Raw genomic sequence first — 21,300 nt, 5'->3', positions numbered from 1 at the left:
CAATTAGCATTTCCAAAGTTCATGAAACATCATTTGCTACTACATTTTTGTTGCCTGAATACCTTCAAGAATGTTGCAACCTATTGTAGGATATGTAACCAATGCCACAGAACCGGTAAACTACTGTCAATTGAGGCAGATGTGCCAATGCCTAATGAATAATGCTTTCATGAGTTGGGTTTCCTTAAAAATTTCTGTCCAAACAGATTACTAACTTTATGTCCCAGTTAGTCATGCAGCTGTGAGAAGATGCCACATCAAACAGCTTTATGCCATCATAGGAACATTGGAACAGGAGTAGGCCATTTGGCCCCTTGAGCCTGTTCCGCCATTCAATGAGACCATGGCTGATCTGCGACCTAACTCCATGTACCCGCCTTTGGCCCATATCCCTTAATACCTTTGGTTAACAAAAAGCTATCAATCTCAGATTTAAAATTAACAATTGATCTAGCACCAGTTGCTGTTTGCGGAAGAGAGTTCCAAACTTCTACCACCCTTTGTGTGTAGAAGTGTTTCCTAACTTCACCCCTGAAAGGTCTGGCTCTAATTTTTAGACTATGCCCCCTAGTCCTAGAATCCCCAACCAGCAGAAATAGTTTCTCTCTAACTACACTATCTGTTTCCCTTAAAATCATAAAAACTTTGATCAGATCACCCCTTAACCTTCTAAATTCCATGGAATACAACCGTAATTTGTGTAATCTCTCCTTGTAACAGTCCAGGTATCATTCTGGTAAACCTACGCTGCACTCCCTCCAAGGCCAATATATCCATTATCACTCTTAGATGCATGGATCTTGCATAGAATTACATATAACATACAGCACAAACACGCCATTCGGCTCAACCAGTTCATGCCAGCATTTATGCTCCACTAGAGCCTCCTCCCATCCTTCCTCATCAGCATTACCCTCTATTCCCTTCTCCCTCATATGCTTGTCTAGCCTCCCCTTAAATGCATCTATACTATTCGCTTCAACCACTCCCTGTAGTAGTGAGTTCAACATTCTCACCACTCTCTGGGTAAAGAAGTTTCTTCTTGATTTCTTGGTGACTATCTTATATTGATGGCCTCTAGTTTTGTTCTTCCCCACAATGGAAACACTCTCTCTCTGTCTACTCTATCAAAACCTTTCATAATTTTAAAGACCTCTATTGGGTCATCCCAAAGCAAAGTGACCTAGCCTGTTCATCCTTTCCTGATAGGTATAACCTCGCAGTTGAGGTATCATCCTTGTAAATCTTTTTTGCACCCTCTCCAGTGTCTCTAAATCTTTTTTAGAATATGGCGACCAGAACTGTACGCAGCACTCCAAGTGTGATCTAACCAAGGTTTGATACAAGTTTAGCATAACTTCTCTTCTTTTCAATTCTATCCCTCTAGAAATAAACCCTAGTACAGGAAACTTTCATTTAACCGGAGGTTAAATGTCCGGAAAGCTCTATCTACCGGCAAAATTCAGGAGCCGTTTCCTATAAGTTTTTTTACTTCTCGTTGCTTTTTTTTTCCAGTCAGGCTCTGCAAGGTCTAGCTGAAGCTGTTGCTTAGCTACAGAGATGCTTTTAAGCTGTGGCCGACTGTTTTGAAGCTGTTGCTAAGCAACAGGGTTTGTTGATTCACACGGAGCTCAAAAGCTCCGTATGTTTTAACATTAGCGCTGGTTTCTATGGTAGTTTTGATGGGACGGCACCAGCTCGGTCCTATCAGTGCCGGATACCAGAAAGTTTCCTGTACTTGGTTTGCTATTTTTATGGCCTTATTAAGCTGCATCACTACTTTTAGTGATTTGTGTATTTGTACTCCCAGATCCTTCTGCTCCTCGACACCATTTAGATTCTTATTTTCCAAGTAATATGTGACCTCCTTATTTTTCTTACCAAAATGTAATACCTCACATTTATCTGTGTTGAAATTCATTTGCCAATTATATGCTCATTCTGCAAGTTTATTAATGTCTTCCTGTAATTTGTTGCAGTCCTCCTCAGTATTGATTATCCCCACAATTTGGCATCATCTGCAAATTTAGAAATTCTGTTTTTGATTCCAAAGTCTAAATTGCTAATATAAATTATGAACAACAGTGGTCCCAGCACTGATCCTTGTGGGACTCCACTTTCTACCTTCTGTGACTCTGAATAGCTACCCTACACCCCGACTCTCTGCTTTCTGTCTCGCAGCCAGCTAGCTATCCATTCTTGTGTATACATTGTGTATACAACCTGTGACTGGCATCAAAATGACTATCTCTTGTTTTCATATAGGGAGGTACTATAGGGACATTGAACAGATGAACCTTTTGTTAATCAAAGAGGCTTGATCAGGGACATTCACTGATTGGGATATAAATGTAGTGGAGTACGCGATCAAGTTGAGGAAAGACTTGATCACATTGGCAGAATATACTGGGAAAATCTGGAGCTTGAGCACAGTGGTCTGAAATTGTATGGCCACAGCATAAGATTATGAATACCATATAGACCAGCAAGTGTTAGATCTACTGTGGTGAGGCAGCATCAATTTTTCATTTGTATACAGTTAGAAATATACAGAAATCTGATAAGATGGACAGGTATCTGATGATCTGTGGAAAACCTATGGCTTGTGCTATATGTAGAAACATACATACAGCACAGAAGGAGGCCATTCGGCCCATTGTGCCTCTGTCAGCTCTTTGAAAGAGCTATCCAGTTAGTCCCACTCCCCTGCACTTTCCCCATAGCTCTGCAGACTTTTCCTTTTAATGTATATATCTAATTCCCTTTTGAAAGTTGCTTTTGAATCTGCTTCCACCACCCTTTCCAGATCATAACAACTTACATAACAGTCTTTTTTGTAGAAGTTGAATCAGTACAGCTTCTGACATGCCATGGTGTTTCTGTATTTCAGCAGAAAGAAGAAGCAAACTTTTTATTAAAAACTATTATTGTAAATCTCTCATCACAGACTTTTCCTCTTTTTGATCATAAATCAGTTTGGAAACCCACAGTGCAACAATCTGAAAATTACTTTGGTGGTCCTCATAAGTTTCCAATAAAAAGTTTGCAATGCATATTCTGGGTTTGCTACAGATATTTTGCACAGCTCTATTTCAGCAACTAAAGGCTCTCCAACGATTGTGCCAGTCTTCTTTACAGCTGTATTATAATACCATGGATGAAAATGTTCTGGCCTGAATCGATCACGTGTTTCAATGTCTTACCTTTTTATGATGCTCTAATCTCTGTTTGATAACACTACTTGGATTACAGACAAGGGAAGTCCAGCGATGGCCCTGTGTTTAATCAAATTAGTCAAATATTTATACACATTTAACATTGAGTTATGTGCCAGGGTTTCAGGACTTATCTCTTCACATTCCGAGTTTATTTACCTGAAATTCCAATTGCTTTTTCTGTATCCCAGGTCATGTATGTCATTTACATATTTACACAGGAAGTTGGGTCATTGATTCAAACAAATTGTTACCTTTCCCACCATTTATGCAACACCTGTTTCCTGAAACAATACATGAATTTGATTGGACAGTATCACCAGTGCTGTGTCGTTAGCAGACCAGACAATCAGCCAGGATTTGAGGTAGTTTAAAGCTCTCTGTGAAAAAATTTCACTCCGTAAACAAGTTTTAATTCAGAACATAAGCACATTTCACATTGCTGCATTTTCACTATGAATCCTTTTGAACATAATGTGCTAAATTTGGTAGATTTGAATTGTATGTTAATTTATTGGTTCTGTTTTTCATTGGAAAGCTCTTTGTCTTTCATGCTCTGAAAAATGTGCTGGCATTTCATTAATGTGTAACATATTTTATTGACAGCAAGCACGCAAGAACTTTTGGTTTGAAGTAGAGACAAATTTTCAAAGAAAAACTTTTCAAGCATCTTTCTTGAGTACTAAAAGCTGTGATTGCTCCCCCCACAACCAAACATTATACATGTAGGAAGATCTCAGCTGTGGTTCCACCAACTCGAACTCGACAGAAGGAAAATTTTAAAACAACTTTTCCGAAGAAACCTGATCACATCAGCTCGTTTTTCCCCACTGGGGCCTTCCATATTAGATTATCAAACAATCAAAATAAACTACAGTTCTCAAATATTAAATGCCTGAGAGTATGTTCACCAAATAACATTATGCAGGTTGATTTTACCCCTAGTCGCCCAGCAGAAACTGGGCGGGTGAGCAGAGAAAAACGGACAGATTGCTTACCTGCACGGAACTTGACTTTTAAACCGCCATTTCTGATTTTAACATGCGGGGTTCTGCAGGTGGATGAGGCGCCCGCCTAAAGCAGATGGGAGCCTCAGGAACTTATGGAAATTGGCGTCCTATTACGTCAGTAGGACCCCGATTACGTCTGAGCTGGGGCATGAGTGGAGAAGCCGCCACGTCTTTCCTGCCAGGCCGAAGCTGGTCTACCGACCGAAGAGGCCCTCCAAGGTAAGTGTGAAACTTTCTTTTGTGGGGCCAGGAATAGCAGGAGTGCTCCTCCAGGCGCCACAAGGAAAGTCGCGGCCTCCTCTGCCCCGGACTCCCCTTACCTCCCAGGAGACCCTCCTGAAACCCCCTCCCTGCCACTTATAGCGGGAAGGCGCCGGGAGATGGACCAGCTACATTTAAATGGAGTAAATGAAAACCCTAAAAAGCGCACTCCCATCAAAAAAAGAAGAGAATTGGAACCTGGCTTGCAAATGTTGTAATGATAGATGAAAGTTTAATGTGATCTTTCCAATATCACGAGCATCAGAAACTTTTACAGTATGATGATTTTTAGAAGGATGTCCTATTTAAATATTTTGAGTGGTATTGATAAAGAATGTGCATCACAATAAAGAGTGTTAATCCCCCCCTGTTTCCGGTCAAAATCCTGATGGCAAAAATACTGATGACAATATAGCCTAAAATCAGAGAAAACCGGTCAAGTCTATTTCAAAATTAAGAGAACTCCTTTTTCAAAGAGTGGGCCTTTTCCTGTCATGTTGTAAATCACATACCACAGACAAGGTCATTTCTTTCTTTCCAGGTCATTGAAGGAGGAATTTACTATCGATCTTAATGCCTTTGTTACACCCAATGCTCAGTAAATAAGCTGAAGCTCCATTTCCAAAGGAGTTTTAATTTAGATGTAAACTAAATTTAAAAGCTGTTTAGAGTGAATGCTCTGGGTAAATTCAGTACACAATACAAGGAGTGATTACAAAGCTATAATCTAATCAACAGGCTCAGATGTTGTCATGAGTTGTGATTAACTGGATTAATAACTGTCATCTAAATCCTGAGATAAAGTTACAGCCTTAAAAGTGCGTTTTGTATTTGTTACTATTATAATAGACATATTTTCTATTTAATGTGCTGTTTTTTCTTGTTAGTTGTTGAAGCAGATAGCGTCACCATGAACTGACACCTTCAATAGCACCAAAGGCTGACGGTGTGCTTTATATCCTTAATGCATGGCGATGATCACATGAAAGTATTAATAAATGTGATGCCATTAGTGCAGATTTTCCAAGAAATAGCCTGGAATCCCTATGCCCAGAATGTATGTACTTATGTAAATGTGTTATCTCTCTCTCTCTCTCTCTCTCTCTCTCTATATATATATATATATATAATATATATGAACACGTACATATACATATAGGTTTGTAGTTACAATTGGTGAATTTATCAAAAATGATTCTCAGAAACAAAACGAATAAGACAGGAAGCCATCTGCATATTTTAATTTTATATTGAGATACAAAGTAACATTCAACCCATTTACCCTCTTTCTTTGAGTCATGAGAGACAGAACTGTGTCTGCAACAGACCAATATTACAGTACTTTGAGTTGCACACTTGACTCTGCAGCCACTTTGGAGCCTATTCTATTTACTGTTTGGCTCCCTGCTTTTTCTGGTGCGCGATTGTTTTGTTTCACTGCATTGATAAGAGCTAAGATGTCTGGCTACTACATGGGATCAGTTATTTGCACTGTCACTGTGACATTCCCTGTCACTGCTAATTCCACTCACTAGGAAAAGGGAATGATATGAGGGAGCTCAGCATAATCCCAGTGAGTAGCTTTGACTTCTCACTGCAGAAAGGACTGACTCCAAGGATCATATTCCACTGAGACCAAAAGAACTCTAAATGCTAGAAATCGGAAATAAGAACAGAAAATGCTGGAAAGACACAGCAGGCAATAAAGCCAGTGTTTGTTTCCTTGACCTTAATGTTCAAATGATGTCTCTGATGTTAGGGCAAAAGGGTTCATTGATTTAAATTGCAGATGGGCTCTGATTTGAATAGCAGGTATCTCCTTTGATCTGAAGAACTGGTTTGTTCCATTGTAAAAAAATGTATGTCTGACAGATGTGTAAAGTGTTGGCATCTCACTAATGACTTGTTGCAAATTAAGTGTGCCCTATAACTGTAACGGTTTTACTTTGCACTGATGTTACAGTTATAGTGTTAACGCTGCTTGAATCTGGAGTCAGGACCCAACCAGATACTGGAGCAAAGAGAAGTGACATTCCCCGGAGGAAGCAGTTTAGATCTTGAAACCTGATTTATATTCTACAAATTTAGAAAATCCAAACTGCTTTGTACCAAACTTCCCAGTCACAATGGTGGTAGATCCTTTGCGGAGTAGGATTTCCGCCCGCCCATTACTTCTGCCCCTGACTCTGGCCCACTTTCAGTTTGGGGATATTTACATATTTCAGATGGACCCCCGCTCCATTTATTACACAGCTGGAGCACTCGCCTCTGGTGGGAAGGAGAAAACTTGCTGCAATGCCTTGCCGTGGTGTAAGTGGGTTAGCTCAGTGCCTGAGGATTGCAAAAAAAGTGGTACACTTTTGAAATTGGGGGTTTCCGTGTTATTGACTATTCTGCAATCAATAGCAGTAGAGAAACGGTGACATTTTAAATCCCTCAGATGGCTTTAGCAACGCTGGTTACACAGGCATCCCTTGCACCCAGCGTTGCTAGGGCGCAAATGGCAGGAATGATGTCATATGGCATAATTCTCTGATTTGCATAATATGCCCACCCATTTGTGGTGGGCGTATTAAGTGCCTACCATCAAATGCTGTGCAAATTCCAACTGTTCAAAAAGGAGTGGAGACCTGGCATAAATGGGCTCCACCCAATTTCCCCGCTTATCTAGATTATGGTGTTTTTACACTGATTTTGGACTTGTGCGATAGTGTAAAATGAGTGATAGCGCATCAGTTTTACATCTCATCCGTATTAATCTAAGAAATAAAAATAAAAAGCTATCCTACCATATTAGACTCTGTCTACGTGTGATTTAATTGATTGCTCGATTTATGTCTTTACAGGTCTCATGATAGCATCTGAATTTTTCTCATTTAGGTCAGTTTTTAATTTTTTTATTCGTTTATAAGATCAGGGCGTCGCTGGCAATGCCAGCATTTATTGCCCATCCCTAATTGCCCTTGAGAAGGTGGTGGTGAGCCGCCTTCTTGTATCGCTGCAGTCCGTGTGGTGATGGTACTCCCACAGTGCTGTTAGGTAGGGAGTTCCATGGATTTTGACCCAGCGATGATGAAGGATCGGCGATATACTACTAAGTCAGGATGGTGTGTGACTTGGAGGTGGTGCTGTTCCCATGCGCCTGCTGCCCTTGTCCTTCTAGGTGGAAGAGGTCGCGGGTTTTGGAGGTGCTGCTGAAGAAGCCTTGGCGAGTTGCTGCAGTGCATCTTGTAGATGGTACACACTGCAGCCACGGTACGCCGGTAGTGGAGGGAGTGAATGTTTAAGGTGGTGGATGGGGTGCCAATCAAGCGGGCTGCTTTATCCTGAATGGTGTCGAGCTTCTTGAGTGTTGTTGGAGCTGCACTCATCCAGGCAAGTGGAGAGTATTCCATCATATTCCTTACTTGTGCCTTGTAGATGGTGGAAAGGCTTTGGGGAGTCAGGAGGTGAGACACTCGCCACAGAATACCTAGCCTCTGACCTGCTCTTGTTGCCACAGTATTTATGTGGCTGGTCCAGTTAAGTTTCTGGTTAATGGTGACCCCCAGGATGTTGATAGTGGGGGATTCAGTGATGGTAATGCCATTGAATGTCAAGGGGAGGTGGTTAGGCTCTCGCTTGTTGGAGATAGTCATTGCCTGGCACTTCTGTGGTGCGAATGTTACCTGTCACTTCTCAGCCCAAGCCTGAACATCATCCAGGTCTTGTTGCATGTGGACATGGACTGCTTCATTATCTGTGGTGTTGTGAATAGCGCTGAACACTCTGCAGTCATCAGCGAACATCCCCATTTCTGACCTTATGTTGGAGGGAAGGTCATTGATGAAGCAGCTGACGATGGTTTGGCCTAGGATACTGCCCTGAGGAACTCCTGCAGTGATGTCCTGGGGCTGTGATGATTGACCTTCAACCACCTTCCTTTGTGCTAGGTATGACTCCAGCCAGTGGAGTGTTTCCCCCCTGATTCCCATTGACTTCAGTTTTACTAGGGCTCCTTGATGCCACACTCAGTCAAATGCTGCCTTGATGTCAAGGGCAATCACTCTCATCTCACCTCTGGAATTCAGCTTCTTTGTCCATGTTTGGACCAAGGCTGTAATGAGGTCGGGAGCCGAGTGGTCTTGGCAGAACCCAAACTGGGCATGAGTGAGCAGGCTATTGGTGAGTAAGTGCTGCTTGATAGCACTGTCGATGACACCTTCCATCACTTTGCTGATGATTGAGAGTAGACTGATGGGGCGGTAATTGGCTGGGTTGGATTTGTCCTGCTTTTTGTGGACAGGACATACCTGGGCAGTTTTCCACATTGTTGGATAGATGCCAGTGTTGTAGCTGTATTGGAACAGCTTGGCTAGAGGCGCGGCTAGTTCTGGAGCACAAGTCTTCAGCACGATAGCCGGGATGTTGTCGGGTCCCATAGCCTTTGTTGTATCCAGTGCGCTCAGCTGTTTCTTGATATCACATGGAGTGAATCGAATTGGCTGAAGACTGGCTTCTGTGATGGTGGGGACCTCGGGAGTAGGTCGATATGGATCATCCACTCGGCACTTCTGGTTGAAGTTGGTTGCAAACGCTTCAGCCTTGTCTTTTGCACTCACCTGCTGGGATCCACCATCATTGAGGATGGGGATATTCTTGGAGCCTCCTCCTCCCGTTAGTTGTTTAATGGTTCACCACCATTCACGACTGGATGTGGCAGGACTGCAGAGCTTTGATCTGATCCGTTGATTGTGGGATCGCTTGGCCCTGTCTATAGCATGCTGCTTCTGCTGTTTAGCATGCACGTAGCCCTGTGTTGCAGCTTCCCCAGGTTGGCACCTCATTTTTAGGTATGCCTGGTGCTGTTCCTGGCATGCTCTTCTACACTCGTTGTTGAACCAGGGTTGATGGTAATGGTAGAGTGAGGGATATGCCGTGCCATGAGGTTACAGATTGTGGTGGAATACAATTCTGTTGATGGCCCACAGCGCCTCATGGATGCCCAGTTTTGAGCTGCTAGGTCTGTTCTGAATCTATCCTATTTAGCATGGTGGTAGTGCCACACAAAATGATGGAGGGTGTCCTCAGTCTCCACAATGACTGTGCGGTGGTCACTGCTGCCAATGCTGTCATGGACAGATACATCTGCGACAGGTAGATTGGTGAGGACAAGGTCAAGTTGGTTTTTCCCTCGTGTTGGTTCACTCATCACCTGTCGCAGGCCCAGACTGGCAGCTATGTCCTTCAGGACTCGGCCAGTAGTGGTGCTACCAAGCCACTCTTGGTGATGGATATTGACGTCTCCCACTCAGCGTACATTCTGTGCCCTTGCTACTCTCAGTGCTTCTTCCAAGTGGTGTTCAACATGGAGGAGTACTGATTCATCAGCTGAGGGAGGGCGGTAGGTGGTAATCAGCAGGAGGTTTCCTTGCCCATGCGACAATGTTGAGGACTCCCTGGGTCACTCCTTCTCGACTGTATCACCCCTGGTGGGTCAGTCCTACCCAGGGATGGTGATGGAGGAGTTTGGGACATTGGCTGAGAGGTATGATTCTGTGAGAATGACTATGTCAGGCCTTTGCTTGACAACTCTCCCAATTTTGGCACAAGCCCCCAGATGTTGGTGAGGAGGACTTTGCAGGGTTGACTGGGCTGGTTGAGCCATTGTCCATAGCCGGTGCCGAGGTCGATGCCAGGTGGTCCGTCCGGTTTCATTCTTATTATTTTGTTTTGTAGCGGTTAGTTACAACTGAGTGGCTTGCTAGGCCATTTCAGAGGGGCATTAAGAGTCAACCACATTGCTGTGGGTCTGGAGTCACATATAAGCCAGACCAAGTAAGGATGGCAGATTTCCTTCTCTAAAGGACATTAGTGAACCAGATGGGTTTTTACAACAATCCAATAGTTTCAGGGTTACCATTACTGATACTAGCTTTTTATTTGAGGTTTATTTAATTAACTGAATTTAAATTCCCCAGCTGCCTTGATGGGATTTGAACTCACATCTCTGGATCATTAGTTCAGGCTTTATGGATTACTAGCCCAGTGACATTACCACTATGCTACCATTCCCTTTTGCTTGGATTGCCTTTTAAAAATGGATATAGCAGGTGTTATCATTAATGCTAAGCCAATGCGATATTACATATCTTCATGAGAAAGCAGAATATGAAGATTAGTTCTACACAATTCTGTAAACACATTTGGGTCACTTTTAATCCCCTCCCCCGCCCCTTCCCCACCCACATGGGAAGAGTTAAAACCGTCCAAACCACTCATCAATCCTTGGCTACACTCTCACTCTCTCAGCAGACTATTTGTAATCTTGGCATTCTGTTCAACCCTGAGCTGAGCTTTAAACTGCATGTCAATAACCAAGATCACTTACTTACATCTCTACGACATTGCCTGCCTCTACCCCTACATCAGTCCTCCACCGCTGAAACTGTTATACATACTTTTTTTTGCTTCCATATTTAAACAATTTTAACACTACTTGCTGGTCTGCCATCCCCCACCCTCCATAAACTCCAGCTTGTAAATATCGCCATGATTGCCACTGAACTCGAAGAAAGCTGTCCAGAGATCTTGTGATCCCTGTGGTGAGAATTTTAGCTTCCTTGGCATGTAATTGATTGTAGTGCTGTCAGTAGGGAATTCCTAGCATAGAGCAGCAGTGATGTCATCAAGCTATCTAAGCAACCAATCACATTGAAGAATTCTCATAGACAGCAAACCAGGAAATGAAAAGCACTGATTATCTGCACTTTTTAAAAATGTTACAGAGAGCAAAATAAAGATTGGAACAAACACAAAGGGGTTAAGGGAGAAGCTGAAATATCATGAACAAACTTAAAAAAAAAAAGTTTTTAGATCTAGTAATTTATAACAAGCGCGAGGAGCTCATGGACTTCTACGATTGAAACCATCTGATCAGCTGCCTCTGCGACTTCCCTTCCTTCCCCTAGCCCACTGGGTCAAACATCCCCTAAGGTTTGCCCCTGCCCTAGCCCTGAACTAGCATCTTTCTCTAGTTTCTCTCCGATCTCCCCTCATGATCTTTCCACACTCATCTTGTCCATGAGACCCACTTCCTGCTCCCTCGACCCTATTCCCACCAAACTGCTGACCACCCAACTTCATTTTTTGGCTCCCATGTTAGCTGACATTGTTAATGGTTTTCTCTCCTCAGGTACTGTCTCCTGCTCCTTCAAACCTGCCGCCATCACTCCACTCCTCAAAAAACCAACCCTTGACCTCCCTCTCCTTGCAAACGACCGTGCCATCTCCAACCTCCCTTTCCTCTTCAAAGTCCTTGAATGTGTTGTCGCCTCTCAAATCCGTGCCCATCTTTCACAGAACTCCATGTTTGAATCCATCGAATCAGGTTTCCACCCCTGCCACAGTACCGAAACAGCACTTATCAAAGTCACAAATGACATCCTTTGTGACTGTGATAAAGGTAAATTATCCCTACTCGTCCTTCTTGACTTGTCTGCAGCCTTTGACACGGTTGACCACTGCATCCTCCTCCAACACCTCTCCACCATCGTCCAGCTGGGTGGACTGCACTTGCCTGGTTCCATTCTTATCTATCTAATCGTAGCCAGAGAATCACCTACAATGGCTTTTCTTCCTGCTCCCGCATCGCTACCTCTGGTGTCCCCCAAGGATCTATCCTTGGCCCCCTCCTATTTCTCATCTACATGTTGCCCCTTGGTGACATCATCCGAAAACACAGCGTCAGTTTCCACATGTACGCTGATGACACCCAGCTTTACCTGACCACCACTTCTCTCGACCCCTCCACGGTCTCTAAATTGTCAGACTGCTTGTCCAACATCCAGTCTGGATGAGCAGAAATTTCTCCAATTAAATATTGGGAAGACCGAAGCCATTGTTTTCGGTCCCCGCCACAAACTCCGTTCCCTAGCCACTGACTCCATCCCTCTCCCTATCATCTGTCTGAGGCTGAACCAGACTGGTCACAACCTTGGTGTCATATTTGACTCTGAAATGAGCTTCCAACCACATATCCGCGGCATAACTAAGACCACCTAGTTCCAGCTTTGTTACATCACCCGTTTCTACCCTTGCCTCAGCTCATCTGCTACTGAAACCTTCATCCATGCCTTTGTTACCTCTTGACTTGACTATTCCAACACTCTCCTGGTTGGCCTCCCACATTCTACCCTACGTAAACTTGAGGCCATCTAAAACTTGGCTACCCATGTCCTAACTCACCGATCACCCCTATGCTCGCTGACCTACATTGGCTCTCGGTTAACCAATGACTCGATTCCAAAATTCTCGTCCTTGTTTTCAAATCACTCCATGGCCTCACCCCTCCCTATCTGTGTAATCTCCTCCAGCCCTACAACCCTCCTAGATATCTGCGCTCCTCTTATTCTGCCCTCTTGAGCATCCCTGATTATAATCACTCAACCATTGGTGGCCGTGCCTTCAGTTTCCTAGGCCCTAAGCTCTGGAATTCCATCCTAAACCCCTCTGCCTCGCTACCTCTCTTTCCTCTTTTAAGACTTCCTTAAAACCCACCTCTTTGTCAACTGCCCTAATTTCTCCTTATGTGGCTTGGTGTCAAATTTTTTGTCTTATAATACACCTGTGAAGCGCCTTGGAACGTTTTACTACATTAAAGGCGCTATATAAATACAAGTGTTTTTTGTTGTTGTAGAGAAATTTGACACTCCACAAATATAAAATTAGTTTTTCAGGGCCAGTTACACCTATTCCAACAAGCTTAACATTTAATGGGATGTTTAACAGTGATATTACTGCAAAAAGATTACATTTTGGCAGTTCCACTGATTGCCGGCTATGGGGGGCGGGGGAACGGGAGGTATTGGCGGGGTGATGGGGGGCGGGTCCACAGCGCAGCGTATGTCGGAGCAGTGAATGACTGACTGCAACTTCAGGATTTCTGTGTTTAGCACACGCTAAATCCTGAAGTTATGGTCATTTCGCCGTCATTACCCACCACAAAATCCTAACCATCCTGTCTTGCATTATGACCATTTATCCATACTCCTATCCTTGCTGACCTGCATTGGCTCCAAGTCTCCCAGTGAATCACGTTTGAAATTCTTGTCCTTGTCTATAAATCCTGCAATGGCCTTGCCCCATCTCTGCAGCCCTATATCCCAACCCGAGAATTCCATTCTACGGATTTTGTCCATTCCCCCTCCCGCCCCCCCCCCGCCCCCCCAGCTTGGTTGTTCTACCATTAGTGTCAGAGCATTCATCTACTTTGGACCTCCTTTGGAACTTCCTACCTAAATATTTCCACATCTCCATCTCTCTCTCCACCTTTAAAAACATCCACTAGACCCATATACTGTATTTGAGCAAGCTTTTAGTCATACCTTCTATTCTCTCCCTTCCTACTTAGCTTCCATTTTCCTTACACCCAGTTGTCACGTACCTTGGGCGGTTTCTTTCTGTAAAAGGTGCTATATAAAAGGAAATTGAAGTTATTGTTTTATGGATTCTAAAAGTAACCATGATAAGACTAACTGGATTACAATTTCCTGGTTTATCTCTTTCCCCTTTCTTGAACATGGGTGCAGCATTTTCAAACAGTTGCTTCAAAATTAACAACAACTTTGTTATGTTTGATAGATGAATGGCATAATGGGCCAAATTATACTGTTTTGGCATTGTGATTGGGTGTACAACTTCTAGTCATACATGACTCTGTTTAGTATTGTGGTTGGCATATTCTCATGTAGCAGTAATACAATAATACAGTACGGGACGTTTTATGACCCATCTCCTTTTCACCTGTGGCCCTCAGCAAATTTACTACTGCACATGCCTTAGAACCTCCATTTCTAACCTTCGTACTCCCGAGATGTTGACCAAGCTGGGCTTCATTTATGTTTATTCTCCTTTTCCTGTTTCCAGGAAAAGAAGGCAATGGAATGGTATTAGAAAACAGTGTTATCCAAGTTTCCCTACAGCAAGTGAAAGGGCTCAATAAAATAAATTATTACTCGATTTAACTTTTACCTTTTTCTTGGCAGTTGTCCTTTTTTTTTATATAAAGAACCGTTTAAACAGAATCCATTGATGAGCTTTTAGTGTAAGTGCATGTCTCCACTTGGCAACAGTCCACAGTGGCATGTTTGAAATGAGGAGGATACTGTCTAGGGAATTTCAGATGAAGACCCATGTGCTCCGTGGTGCCATGTGTTGGAGCATTCCAGTGTGAGGCCCTTAAGCAAGACATTGATTTGCCTTGAGGCATTTAACAAAAAGTTACTGAGTTACGCTATCATCTGTCATAAAGCATAATAATCAACTAAAATTTAAACCAGAATATTATGATTTGGACACTCTCCCAGTGCTCTTTATTCAAGCTTGTTGCAAGTGGCAGCTTCCATAGCAGCTTCCATAGCAGCCTCTGCCTCTTATGAGTCAAAGCTCAACGTGCCCAGGATCAACAATCAAACCTGGTACCAGTGGGCTATACACCAGAAACATAGTGGGATAGCAAAATACTGCAGATGCTGGAAATCCGAAATAACAACAGAAAATGCTGGAAAAACTCAGCAGGCCAGGCAACATCTGTGGAGAGAAAATAGAGTCAACGTTTTGGGTGAAAACCCTTTGTCAAGACTAAAAAAGCACAGGAAATGAAATAGATTAAGAGGCCAGGCTGGGAGAGAACAAAAGAGAAGAGACATTAAGAGGTATTCAAAACGAGATGAGATGGTGATAGGACTAATGGAGACAAAAGACGGCTCTAGATTAGGTGTGAAATGCGCTGGCAGAATGGGAGACAGCTGCCATGTGGGAGAGAGAAAAAAAAGAAAGGGGGGGGTGGAGAAAGGCCAAAACAAAGGTGCGGATAAAAAATATAAGTAAAAATGTAATAGGGGCCGAGGTTATGATCTGAAATTGTTGAACTCGACATTGAGTCTGGAAGGCTGCAAAGTGCCTAATCGGAAGATGAGGTGCTGTTCCTCGAGTTTACGGTGAGCTTCCGTGGAACAATGCAAGAGGCCGAGGACGGTGAGGTCCGAGTGGGAATGGGGCGGTGAATGAGTTGCCCATACATTCATATAGATAGACAAGCCATATAGTTCAGGCTAAAACTACTGTACAGTTTATTAAGAGAACAGAATATACACAGAAGCAGGTTAAATCGGGTAATAAAATAATACTGAAATCAAAACAACAAAACATTTTGAATTCTCACAGACCTTTTTTTATATAGAGCCCTTAAACAGAATCTGTTGATGAGCTGTTAGTGTAAGTGCATATCTTTGTTCTCATGGAATTCTATCTCACCACAATTGCTTGGAAATTAGATTGAACTGAGTAAACTGGAGACGTGGCAAAAGACTGCAGTAATTGTATTTGATCCAAGTAGTGTCTGGAACCTCAGATCCAAAGAATCTTTTCTTTGAAGTAGGCTCAGACCCTTCCTAACAGGCTTTTGACACCTGGAGGATTTTTGAATCATGCAACACTTGATAGGAATTATAATTAAATTAATCCTAAACGAACATTATGAGTCTCCTCTCATCGTGACAATGTTGCGTATATTAACATTTTTGCAAGTCTATGTCATCTGGCCAATCAGCAAAAATGACAATATGCGTTTATATAGCACCTGCAACATAGAAACCTCCCCCCAAGGCATTTCAAAAGTATAATCAGACAAAAATGGACTGTGAGTTAAAGAAGGAGATATTAGGAGGGATGAACAAAGCCTTGGTCAAAGAGATGGTTTTTAAGGAGCGTTTTGAAGGAAGAGAGGGAGATGGAGAGAATGAAAGGTTTAGGGATGGAGTTCCAGAACATGGGGCATAAGCAGCTGCAGGCACGACCACCAATGGTGTGGCAAAGGAAGGAGGGATATAAAAGAGACCAAAGTTGGAGGAAAGGAGAGTTTGGTGACGGGGGGGCGGGGTGGTTGTAGGACTGGAGGAAGTTACAGAGATAGGGAGGGGAGAAGCCACAAAGGGATTTAAACACGAGGATGAGAATTAAATATTTGGGCATTGGGGAATCAGGAACCAGCATAGGTCAGTGAGCACAGGAGTGATGGGCAAGCTTAACTTGGTGCGGGATAGGATACAGGCAGCAGAATCTTGGATGAGCTGAAGTTTATGAAGGGTGGAAGATGGGAGATCACTGGACTAGTTGAGTCTGGAGGTGAAAAAGACATGGACAATAGTTTCAGCAGCAAATGGGCTGAGGCAGAGGCAAAGGTAAGTGATGTTGTGGAGGTGGAGTAGGCGATCTTTGTGATGGAGAGTCCTGCTCACCCATCACCCCTGTGCTTACTGACCTACATTGGCTCCCGGTCTGGCAACGCCTCGATTTTAAAATTCTCATCATGTGTTCAAATCCTTCCATGGCCTCTCCATGTCGCTGTAACCTCCTCCAGCCCTACAACCCTTCGAGATCTCTGCGCTCCTCCAATTCCGGCTTCTTGCACACCCAATTTCCTTTGCTCCATCAATACAGGCCGTGACTTCAGCTGCCTAGGCCCGAAGCTTTGGAATTCCCTCCATAACCCTCCTCACCTCTACCTCACTCTCGCCTTCTTTAAGTTGCTCCCTAAAATTTACCTCTTCGATTAAACTTTGCCTGATAACGCTCCTGTGAAACGCCTTGGGATGTTTTACTACGTTAAAGGCGCTATATAAACGTAAGTTGTTGTTGAGAGGATTTGGGATTAGAAACTCAGCTTGGAGTCAAATAGGGTATCAAGGTTGCAAACAGTCTGAGACAGGGGCTGGGGAAGGGGACTGAATCAGTGGCAAGGGTATGGAGTTTGTGGTGGGGGCTGAAGCCAATGTTAAACTAGGGGAAATTGTGGCTCACCCAAGACGGAGTGTTGGACCAGTAGTCTGACAGCACTGAGACAGTGGAAGGGTTGAGAGTGATGATGAAGAGGTAGAGCTGGGTGTTCAGTGTATATGTAGCGCTTGACTCCATATCTGTAAATAATGTTCGCAAGTGACAGCATGTAGATGATGGCTTCTGTTGCCTAGGCCCTAAGCTGTGGAATTCCCTGCCTAAACCTCTCTTTCCTCCTTTAAGACGCTGCTTAAAACCTACCTCTTTTGACCAAGCTTTTGGTCACCTGCCCTAATTTCTCCTTATGTGGCTTAGTGTCAAATTTTTTTTGTCTTCTAATACTCCTGTGAAGCGCCTTGGGATGTTTTACTATGTTAAAGGTGCTATATAAATACAAGTTGTTGTTGTTGATGAAGAGAAGGGAGCCAGGAATAGATCCTTCGTGGATTCCAGAGGTAATGGGAAGTGAAGCCATTGCTAGAGTAGCTCTCACTACGATTGGACAGTTAAGAGTTGAACCTAGTGAGGGCAGTCCCACTGAGCTGGACAACGGAAGTGTTGGAGGAGGATGATGTGGTTGACCATGTCAAAGGCTACAGAGAGGTCGAGGAGGACAAGCAGGGGATAATGTACCATGGCCACTGTTAAATCCGTGAATCTTGATGTATGGTGTCCTTCAATAAATAGACAGAGACTGCAGAGGAACAATCAACAGGTGTTTACTGGATGAGGGTTACTCTAAAACTAACAGTACAGATCCCTACTCAGGGTTTATATACAGGTGTGGTCACTGCCGGTACTACAGTATACAGGAGCTGTAAAAAGTAGTTCTCCCCTTAAAGGTACATACACGACAATTCCTCCCCTTTTAGATTAACAGTACCATAACATTCATTTAACAATTAACACATTTAACATGCAACATTAACTGAAAATAGTCCATTTATAAATTCAGTCTTTGGGGTGGCTTCCTGATCCTTTCTGGATAGCGCCTTTCCTGAGTGTCTTGCTTTTGGTGCGGAGGCGATTCTGGCCCCCTGTCGTCGGTTGGTTCAACAGCTTCCGATGCTACTGTTTCTGGGGTAGATGCTACCTGTATGTCGGGTTCATCACCAGGTACGCGAGACATGGGGTTCACTCGTTCCTGTGACTCTAGGATCTGGTCGACATGGCGTCTCACAATGTTCTCCCCAACATCCACTGTGTACATTAGTGGCCCCTGCTGTGTGCATATCGTTCCTGGTTGCCATTTCTCTGTTCGGTAGTCGCGGGCTGAAATAAAGAATAGATTTGCCTTCCAAAGCTAGGCTTTATTAACTTTAAAATCTGCAGCACATCTTTTCACATCCAGTCCCAACCAAAGCTGGAAAAGAACTGAATTTAAGGTGGCCACCACACATCATGTGACATCAACTACCAATGAGATTACAACATATATCCCAAGGCAGTTAACAAACAACCAATCACAATACTTTTACTAAACAAGGAATAATCACCACATTCACCCCTCCTTTTAAAATATACTCCAACCTAAATAACCTTTACAATTTATAATTAATTATTTACAACTAAAACTATGCACAACAAGAGTAAAACTGTTTACATGACACAATACTAAGTGAACAACAACAAATAATAACATTGCACATAAGTATTAAGTATCTCTCAACTAAAACAATATAATATAATATTTCAACAATTTTAAAACATTACTATCAATTTAAAAGTCCATTTTCAATCGGTCGACCGGATATCTTGTTCGTGTCGACCTTCTTAACCTTGGTGAAATTCCTTGCCCTCCCACACCAGAAGGCACAGAAGTATCTTCAGCAGGAAGGCTATCCATATCCCGATTTTCAACGGTTTCCGGATTAGAAATCCCATCAGAAGGTAAACTGGGACGGTCATAAACATCCATCAAGGGCTGACTAATAGAAGTATAATTATCTGCAATTGGATTGGAGACATTCGTAGTATCTGTAACAGCATCCACATTATCTAAATCATGACTATTGTTAATATCCTCAGAAGAGGGCTGGCCACCACAAGGAGCCAAGTCTTTAATTGAAACGGTACTTTCTTTCCCATCTTGGAATCGAATATGAGCATATTGGGAATTTGCCTCCAACAGCTCCACCTCCTCCACTAAAGGATCATATTTTGACAATCTAACATGGCGTCGAAGCAGCACAGGTCCCTGCATAGTAAGCCATGAAGGTACCAAATATCCCGTAGTAGATCTCCGCGGATAGTTAAAGAGCCTTTCATGGGGGGGTCACATTAGTAGCCGTTGAAAGCAATGATCTAATGGAATGCAGGGCATCAGGCAGTACCATTTCCCACTGTGTATTCTTAAGGTTCCGGGATGTCAAAGCCAACATAACTGCCTTCCAGATCACCCCATTGTATCGTTCGCACTGTCCATTACCCTGGGGATTATACGGGGTAGTTCTACTAGTAGAAATTCCCCGACTCTGAAGGTATTCCTTCAACTGGGAAGACATAAAAGAACTTCCCTGATCCGAATGGATATACGCAGGCATCCCAAAGATGACAAAAAGTTGAGTCAGACATTTGATAACTGTAGCAGCTGATACATCTGCACAAGGAAAAGCAAAAGGGAACCTTGAAAACTCATCCACAACAGTAAAAATATATCGGTTTTGAGTAGTTGAAGGAAGAGGCCCCTTAAAATCGACGCTCAAACGTTCAAAAGGTGAAGTAGCCTTTATAAGATGAGCTCGTTGAGGCTTAAAGAAATTCGGTTTACACCGAGCGCAGATAGAACATGATGAAGTCATCCGCTTGACGTCTTCAACTGAAAAGGGCAAATTCTTACTGCGTACGAAGTGTATCATCCTCGTAACCCCAGGATGACATAAGGCATTGTGAAGATTAATAAGCGTATCTCCGTGAATCACAGAACAATAAGCCCTCGACAGTGCATCAGCAGCAACATTATCCTTCCCCGGACGATAAACTATGTCAAAATGGTAACATGCCAACTCAATCCTCCATCTCATTATTTTATCATTTTTAATCTTTCCAAAATGTTTAACATCAAACATAAAGGACACAGATTTTTGATCAGTTACCAACGTGAAATGTCGCCCCGATAAATAATGTCTCCATTTACGCAATGTTTCTACTATTGCGTATGCCTCTTTCTCTATTGAAGAATGTCTTTTTTCACTATTGTTCAAAGTACGCGAGAAAAAGGCCACAGGTCTTCCATTTTGGTTCAGAGTAGCCCCAATTGCAAAATCAGAAGCATCTGTCTCGATCACAAAAGGAACCTGCTCATCAATAGAATGCACAACTGCTCCTAAAATATCCTTTTTAAAATTCTCAAAACATGTCCTGGCCTCCCATGATAGAGGATATGTCGTAACCCGAATAAGAGGCCGGATCTTCCGTGAAAAATTTGCAATCCAATTAGAATAATAAGAAAACAGTCCAACAACTCGTTGCAAAGCCTTAGAATTAGTAGGACAAGGTAAATCAATCAATGGTCGCAGACGTTCTGGATCTGGTTTAATCTTGTTTCCCGAGATAATATACCCCAATAGATTTACCTCAGTAGTCGAAAAGATACATTTCTCTTTATTAAAAGTTAAACCAGCTTGAAGGAATCTTTTTAAATTAGAATCATGCTCCACCCTTGATTTGCCACACACTGTGATGTCATCTAAGTATGAAAAGGTGTCAGAGAGGGAGTTATCACTTATAAAAGCATCCATTGCCCGTTGAAAACAAGCAACACCATTAGTAACACCAAATGGTATTCGGCAAAACTGATACAGCTTTCCACCAGCCTCAAAGGCCGTATATGGTTGATCCTTCTTAACAATAGGAATCTGATGATAAGCACTCTTTAAGTCAATAGTGCTAAAAACCTTATACTGAGATACTTTATTGATAAGCTCATCAATCTTAGGCAAAGGGTACGCATCTAATTGAGTATACCTATTAATAGTTTGGGAATAGTCTATCACCAT

Source organism: Somniosus microcephalus, chromosome 11 (genome assembly GCF_052327205.1).
Source record: "Somniosus microcephalus isolate GS21.2 chromosome 11, FLI_Smic_1.0, whole genome shotgun sequence".
Classification (NCBI taxonomy): domain Eukaryota; kingdom Metazoa; phylum Chordata; class Chondrichthyes; order Squaliformes; family Somniosidae; genus Somniosus; species Somniosus microcephalus.
This window is presented reverse-complemented; position numbering follows the sequence as displayed.